The sequence below is a fragment of the Dryas octopetala genome, chromosome 1 (genome assembly GCF_963921425.1).
Source record: "Dryas octopetala chromosome 1, drDryOcto1.1, whole genome shotgun sequence".
In the NCBI taxonomy this organism is placed as follows: Eukaryota; Viridiplantae; Streptophyta; class Magnoliopsida; order Rosales; family Rosaceae; genus Dryas; species Dryas octopetala.
In genome coordinates this window covers 671,511-680,185 of record NC_141366.1, presented here as the reverse complement: position 1 = coordinate 680,185, position 8,675 = coordinate 671,511, and the positions used below count along the sequence as shown (strand labels likewise).

General features: G+C 35.8%; 1 pseudogene across 1 annotated transcript; it reads right to left on the bottom strand.

Annotated features, from left to right (window-relative positions):
- LOC147296047 (putative E3 ubiquitin-protein ligase LIN-1) lies at positions 1 to 5,828 on the bottom strand (annotated as a pseudogene). Its single transcript, XR_015119961.1, has 9 exons — positions 5,750 to 5,828; positions 3,174 to 4,884; positions 2,839 to 2,922; positions 2,725 to 2,752; positions 1,994 to 2,637; positions 1,465 to 1,622; positions 1,126 to 1,385; positions 500 to 812; positions 1 to 188 (listed from the first exon to the last, which is right to left on the bottom strand). The product of XR_015119961.1 is annotated as a putative E3 ubiquitin-protein ligase LIN-1 (transcript).
- Positions 5,829 to 8,675: the final 2,847 nt, after the last annotated feature.

Genomic DNA, 8,675 nt, shown 5'->3' with positions numbered 1-8,675 from the left:
TCAAAGAAAATGTAAACGCCTGCACAATTGTAAATTACAGAGAATAAGATTGGCATATCTTTCATACTAGATTAAAGATTCTCCATAAATAATGGCATATAGCAGTTTTGCACTCCATGCTACTTCAGCGAGGTTTTGTAGAGGAACTGCAATATCATCTGTGCTTTCCATCAAAAGCACCCTGCATTCTGCAATACACAAAGAAATATGGCAATTAAAATAATTATAAGCATATCCATGCATAATAGAATCACAGTTATCCTGGGTTGTGGCTACTGAAAGACAACTGATGCTTCAAATGAATAGGACCAGTACACACCAAGACTGTAAGATTAAATATAACTAAAGCCATCAATAGTACGTTCTTTCTTCCTAGTAACTTCTACAATCCTAATATAGAGTTCATAAATAAATTTTTTGGTGGATCATACCGGTGTCTTTGTTATTCATTTTTATTATAAAATTTCAGTACAAATTAGTTTATGTAGACGTGACTAACCAGAGATTTTGCTGAAGTTGAGTAGAGACATTGAAGCAAGGATCTTTTGCTCAACCTGCTCATCATTCTTTAGGCTTTCTTTCAGCGAAGGAATGAGAGATGAGAAGGCTGAGAGCTGAAACTCAGAATCAGGTAGTGAAGCAAGTGCACGACTCAACCATTCCACAGTGATCAGGCACACCCTCACAAAATTCAAGTTTTCAGATCTTAAACACTTTGGAAGTGTTTCTAAAAACGACTTTTTTCCATTTCCGAGTAGTGATACTGTCAAGTTCCTCAACCAATTATCTTCACTGGAGTTTCCTTCATCATCCTATACGTAGAAACATCAAATAATAACTTTTAATCAAATCACTAAAGTGATTGAATTTTAGAATTTTATGTTTCTTGTCACTTGAGAAAGCATGAAAAATGAATATGATCAAAGAATTTGAAGAAGCTATAGCTAACTTATATGATCAAAGAACTTCCAATCAGGAAGAAAAATACAAAGAATATAGATTAGGTATACTAGTGATCATGCATGGTATGAATATAGCTACGAAATTCTGTACAAGTAGCAATTGCAATTAAAGGTAAACATGGGAAAGAGACTATAGTCAGAAGAACATGGAGATAAAATGTACCAATGGAGATGTGTCATCAGCAAGTGAACCGTCTTCTTCGTTGTCTAGTGAATTCAATTCTGAATTGCCATTAAATCCTGTTTGCACTAAGATCCAACTTTGTGACAACAATTTTCCAGAGACAGAAAGACGCCTTCCCAAGATAAGAAGCACTTTGCAACAATTCTCTCGAACATTCTCATCATCTAAGCTGCACTCAAGAGCCTCTGTAATGGCATCAACGGCTTCCTCTCTATATATGCTATACTTCTGACTTCTACCTGTAACATGGCATCAAGAATAAATGGAGAAAATTAGGATGAAAGTTGTAGAAAATTTCTGTGAACTATAAATTTATACTTAAGGAGCATACCAGAAGATCTATGTATAATAAAAGTACAGCAACTAGGGGTCTTTGATTGGGTGGAGAACTCTGGAGACATAAAAGCAGAATATCCATTGTCTCCATCATTCCTTCGTTCTGCAAGCCAATGAGAAATGCTGTAACATCTTTCTCCCTGCAATGAGAAAGAAAATAACATCGAATTAATGATGAAAGTACCAGTAGATGCCAAAGAAGTTAAAGAACCAATGACAATTACAGTTATGATCCCTCATCTTTCAATAGGTATTTATTAATTGCTTCAATAACCAATCCAACTTGCCTTTCATTTTCAGTGTAGTATATATTTGTATAGCTAGTATATTCAAGTAATTTTTTTTAAAGAAAAAAGGCAACAGATACATTGTATCCACATTGATCACCATAAGACAGTGTGTTTATGCACATTTCCAAAGCTAAATGATGGCAAGGTTTTCATATATAAAGTCAAAAAGACTTGGTGCATCATCATTCAACATTTATTGCTGACAAGGCAGTATTTCTCACCTCTTCAGGCAAATCAGTTCTAGCTGTCAACAATAACACTGCATTTGTTCTTATCTTAACCTGCTTGCTCTGAAGTAGCTCCATAAGGCACTGTTTGTTAATATCTCTTGCTATTAGATTCCTACAATGTGCATCTGCTTCTATACAACAGAACAAGAGTGCTGCTGCACGCGATTTCTGTTCCACCTCTCCTAATTCAAAACGCTGAAGAAGAAACTGCAAGACTCCAAGAGAGATAAGGTGCCTGACATTTTCTGTTCTTTCCTCCTTATTGAAACAAGTGAGAAGCTGCTCTAGCACGAAAATAGCTGTTTCCTCACAGTGTTTGGACCCATCTCTCCCTGAGGTCCCCACTACATGAGAGGCAAAAGCCAAGAGTTGCCTACAATGTTCAGACTTCCAACTATGAATCACACGCTTTAAGATAAGGTTTGTAAGAGGCACTACTAGACATTCCAAAGCTTTTCCAGTCACTGGACATGATCTGTTTCCCTGATCAAACCATGTCTTGATGGCCGACTGCTCAAAGGTTTGACCAGTCTCCAGGGTCACTGGATCTTCAAACAACTGTCCAGTCAGAGGGCAAATGAAGTCCTGTGGAATGCTTGAGGAAATGATTCCTTCTACATAATTTCCATGTAACTCTGTGCCAAGGGAATGTAAATATGAGCAACACTTCAAGATGTGCATTACAAAAGGATATTATATCTTAGATTTTCCTTCTGACTCACCTTCAAAAGAAGACCTTGCTTTGATGGGCTGCACTTACAAAGAGGAAAAATTAAGTACCATAAAATAGAAAATGGCATTGTACAAAGTTAAAGAATTTAGAAGGAATTTAGTACCTTTACAATAGAACTGACAATTGATGCTTCACTACAATTTGAAACAGTAGAAACATTGGGATCACTGGAACCCTGCATGTGTTGCTGTTCCAAAACAGATTCAAATTGGATTTAGTAAAACATTTTATGTCTCTCTTTTTGGCCAGAAAAATATTTGTTTTTTAACACTCTTCCCGGTATGATAAAGTTTTATGTGGAATCAATATCAGATGAATATGCATTTATAAAGCTTCTTTTGTCTAAGATTGTCCCATCATAGAATAGTTAAACATCTTTCAACCGTAGATCTTGTTAGATATTCTTGGATAAAGAATTAAATTCAAGAAAATACTTACAGGAAGGGATCCATCTTCTGGTGCATGCTTAGCGGAATCTTCTTCAATATCCTGATACCTATACTGAACTGCTTCGGCAGAGTACGGTCCTGTTTGTTCAACAGTTGACCCATCCGGACTTCTCGTACAATCATCAAAGTTTTCTCTCTCTTCATCATCTTCAGCCTCAACAAATTTGGGTTTACTTGGGAGGCCAAACACTGCATCATATAGTTTTTTGCTGACCATTGCCTGTGGACCACCTGGACTAGCTGCCTCCGAAGAATTATCATGAGAACTTCCCTGTTGAACTTCCCGAAGAGATATTGATGGGATTTGAATGGAAGGAATGGAAGGAGATTCAGCTCCTTCTGTAAGCCAGTCCTTGTAGTAAACTGCAAATTGGTAAGTACCAGAATCTAAAATTTCATTGTACACTTTCCCTAAAAGCTTCAGTTTCCTTGGCATGTTTTGTGTATCTGCTAGAGAATCAGCTTCCTGATCATACCACACCTTTAAATGTGAAAGATGTGGAAGAAATAGATAGTCCCATAATTCAGGCAACAATGTCATTCTTGCATGAAAGGGCGAATCACGAAACACTTGCAAAAGATGCTTTGCAGATACCCTGTCTTTCTTCTGTAGCTTATACACCACACTGAGGTAGAGATGAGCACAAGCTGACAACTTACAATTAGGAACCCCAGAAGTAAATCCATCCTTTAAATCATCCGAGTTCAACCCTGTAATGACACTAAGCTGCAAAGAAGCTCTTTTTAAATCTTTTTCAGTTGCAGACTCCTCTGCAGCCTTTTCTACTGTTTCAATTGCTTGTTCAAGGCTGGCTATAACTTTGCTCTCAGCATGCCCTACTTCCTGCTCATTAAGGTTCAGCGAAGGGATACAGTTGTCTCTAAGCTCAATGCGGAAATTTTTATCTCTGAGAAAACGCTTAGTATATCCACTCAGGATGGAAACCATGGCCTTTATAGCAATTTCATCTAGAGCAGGTTCAGAAACTGCTCGTAAAACTTTATCACGCTTTTGACTGCGACTATCTTCAGAACTTTTGCTATTTGATCTGTCATTAGAGGTCCCAAGCTGTTTCCTGCTTTCCCTATTATCCCCACTAAAACTCTTACGTCCAAGTATATGTTTCATTGAAATGTTGCCATGCCTCCTATCCACCTCTGTCTCCTTCCTTGGCCTCTCTTCAGATCCTCCCTTTTCCATACTTCCACTAGAATACTTATCCTTCCTTCTCTCTGAACTATACAATTCATTTGAATATATGTCCTTGTATCCCTCAATATCTTCGTCTTCAACCTCAACTATCTCATTTTCAGGTAGATTCTCGGAATAATTGCTATTTAAACTTCTAGCTTCCCACACACTGGTAGGACCTGTTCCTCCAAGTCTATTCCTAACTTCTTTCTTTAATCCTCCTTCTATTTTACCTCTCTTAACAAGATCATCTCTTGGTTTCCTATCTCTAATGCTATCACCTGTTGGCAGTTCATCTCTCACACTGTACCGATACACATCAGACCTTGTCCTCTCTGTCCTAATTCTATCTCCTGACATGGAATGTTTCTTGTGTTGGTCTGAACCAGGGTGGAAGGAAGTCCTGGACCTGGTCAACAATTTTCTTCCTCTAAATCCATCTTCTGCTAGAAGCTCCTCCAAAGACGATGCCATTTGTGCTGATACAAAGCCTTTCTTTACGCTGAATCTTTTGCCAAAGAAGAAAAATCAAAGTACAAAGTTTAATAGTTGAAATTAGATGTCATCTTTTAGATACAAAACCAGGAAACAAAATTCAGGAAAATTAAAAGAACTGCAAATTATGCTAACAAGAAACCACTATAGCAGAATATCATCTTGATATTACTAGCTAATTGATCAATCCATTGTTAAAATACTTCAAAAGCCATGTCTGCAACTTATTGATCCTAAAGCCATGCAAAATTTTGTTCCTTTCTTAGAATCTAATAAAGCAGAAGTTGAGAACCTTTTCCCTAAAAGAATGGTTATCAATGAACGGTTAATTAATATGAGGCTAGTCAGCCAGTGTGATAAAAGAGTGATTCTCACATCCACATGCGAGTTTCACTTTTATACAGGACCAAGGGAATGCCACGTTGACCATGGATCAGGAGCCTTGTCGGATGACATCTTCCTATATAAAAGTGCATATAGGATTGTTGTATTCCATGAGTACTACATGTGGATACGGAAATTTCTAATATTCATTTAGAAATAGAAACGAGAACAAAGAAAGAAAAATAAGAGGCTCTCCAATCTTTATGAGCCTGTCTGTCCCTAAGTTGAAGACAGGATTAACTTTATTTCACAAGGGAAACCATCAAAATTGGAACAAGAAAGAATCATAGAGATATTGGACAAAATTCAAGCGTTATCTTGTGCTAAATTGAAATCATAAACTATGAGAGCAAAGTCATACAAGTACATCTCAGTGACTACTATTACGAATGATTTGAAACTTACTTTCACTCGGTCCAAAACACAGAGACACGCATATATATATACAAGATACACCATGTCAATATGTTCTGCAAAGACATCATTTTTCTCACCTTAAGAAACTTCACGTAAAACCCAGTTGCCCAGATGCCTATTAAGGCATATTATTGAACACCTGCAACTCAACTAAACTGTCACAGCAAGAATCCAAGAAGAACAAGATTTGGTTTTGGTCTTCGACGAGGAATATGGTGGAGGGAATCTTGGTAAGGAACAATAAGGGAATGATAGATAGAGATGCTGGTCAAGGAAAAAACATGAGGTGGGTTCGTCTATAGAGGACTACAAGACATGAGAAAAAAACAAAAAAGAGAGAAAATGATGGAGAATGATACAATAGGCAACGATGCAATCACTTAGCAGAGGGTGACAAATGAAAGGTGACAAATGGAAGAGAGAGAGAGAGAGAGAGAGAGAGAGAGAGAGAGGGAGAGGGAGAGAGGGAGAGAGAGAAAGAGACTTAAGTTTATTGTTTTCGAAGGACTTAAACAATGGAGGATTAGAATGTATGAGTTGTGTGACTGTTTCAACTAAAGCGGGACTTTTGTATTTGCAGGCGCTTACTTACTGGTGTTTTCAAACTGTTTCAACTGCCGCCCCTTCTAACATTAGTCAAATAGTTATTGGCTATGTTTTCAGCAAAATAGTGTAAGCTGGACTTAAACATTTTGAAAAGAAAAATTATGTACCAGTGTCTAGTTGTATACTTATATTGGTTGAAAAGAAAAATTAGATATGATAACAAAGAAAAAACTTTTTCCCTAAAGAAAGAAAATTTACACGAAGCACCCTTAAAACACTCAAATCTTTAAATATCTCGTAAACACAACACAACAATAAAAAATCATAAGGGGGATTCTTCGTAAACTAACTTATATTAATTAAAAACTAATCATTTTCTAAAAATTTAAGAAACGAGCCTTTAGAATTAGTTCGGGTGGTGAAAGGTGAGTAGAGTAATATGTTAAGATTATGATAGGTCTAGAGTTTGATTCACTGCAATGTAACATACAAAATTGAGAAACTAACCTCTTTTGTAGTTGAAATTATCAAAATAGAGTGAATATGTGAATTAAGGTATGACCGAGATCTTGTATCACCATCTCAACCGTATCTCCAGTTGATATTGATTATAGCATGATCATCATATAGCTAGTTAGGTTAGTTTTCTAAATTTTTAATAGAATGGTTTGGTTTTGAGTGGGCTAGCAAGCAGCAACGGGTGATTTTTAGAAAAAGCCAAAACAAAAAACCTTTAGGAATAAAAGAGCCTGTAATCAATCATAGTAAGAGGAGTTGAAATTTGGCAGAGGGGTTTCTTAAAATATCAATTTGATGAAGTTGTTTGGAGGGTTTAGCATAGAAATGTGGCTCTACTATAAGATCAAGGGGTCAGATGTTTACTAAGTGGAATAATATACAAAGGGGATACTGTTTCTCCATATTGATGACATGCTATTAGGTTTGACAAGAGTGGTAAGAGCCAAGAGGCATAGTTGGGCTGGATGCATCTTTAGATTCTTCTTCTTTTTTATGATAATTGACTCTACAAGAGCATTTTGGAATCTTTGGTAGAAATTGACCTTATTTTCTTATTTTCTGGCTGCCTAAGTAAAAAGATGTACCAACTCAAAGAAAAATATGAGTTAAGACTTAAGACACTCATCCCCAATTACCTACAATCATATTCATTAGTGATAGGACGCTGAGTTCTACAACTCACTAATACCAATTGTAATCTTTAGTTAGTATAAGTTATTAACTTTCCCTATTACAAAAAAATAATATGGTCAAGTGAGAATGACATACTCATGCCCCCCCAAAAAAATGAGAATAACATACTAAATAACAGGCAACAAGACATTGGACAACGCTGCCATACCCCAAATGTGTGTTATATATATTTGCATAGTGAAGAGGGATTTTTGCATAATTGCACCTATAATAGTGTTGTTTTATCAACAATATTGCACCTATAATAGTGCCCTATGAGCCTAGCAAAAGCCAAAAATGGACTTCATGAAGAAGGTCAAATTTATGAATCCAGAAAAAACAAAAAACAAGAGAAGCAATACCATAACCTGGACGAGGAGGTAGGTGACCTGTTTATTTCTCTTATAACTTGTGTCAAATTTAGGCAAACTTCACATTTTTGGAAGAGCCCAAAAACGTGGTCCTTTTAATTGGGCTAAAGTTCAGAAGGCTCAATTCAAAGCCTAAAGATGGGCAGCTGGCCCTGGTCGAAGATACGAAAGAAAGCTCACGTAAGCACTGATTGGAGCTTACGAGAAACATTAGGGTCGTAAAGATAAGAACCCAAATTGGTGAATAGATGGGGTCATCAGAAAATTAACTTCAAGGAGGGCCCAAACTAGACCCTTACCCAAGAAGAAAGAAATAAAGAAAATGGCCCGAAATAGGCAGCTGTTTTGAAATTAACCCAAATAAGAAAGATCAATACTACGAAATTATAAAAAAAAAAGTAAATAAAAACTAATTAAATTTTATGTGTGAGTTAAAATTAAATGTTAAATTATTTTTTATTTAAACAATTAAAATTTTATGTCATTTTAGTTTAAGTACTAACTTTTGTATTATTTTATGTGGTAATAGTTTTAACATCACTTAGTTCTAAAAGTAACTCTACTTCTGTGTGAAAAATGTATTTTTATTTTTTATGTGTTGAGTGTTGTCTCCTATTTTAGATGAGGCCAATTAATCCTTGGTTGTTGTATTTGTTCATTTGATACTTTGTTTTCAATGGATGTCATTTAAATACATATTTAGAGAAGCTAATTTTATTTTGATTTTGCTTATAAAATTGAGAAATTAAGGAGTTTTGGCCGGGATTCTGTACTTCATTTAGTTGTGAATTGTGATTAATCACTATTGTAGAGATATTATGAGAATTAATTGTTTTGTAAATTGTTTAAATTGTCGTTGTTAGTTTTTCACTTTTTCTTAGTGCAAAATAAAGAA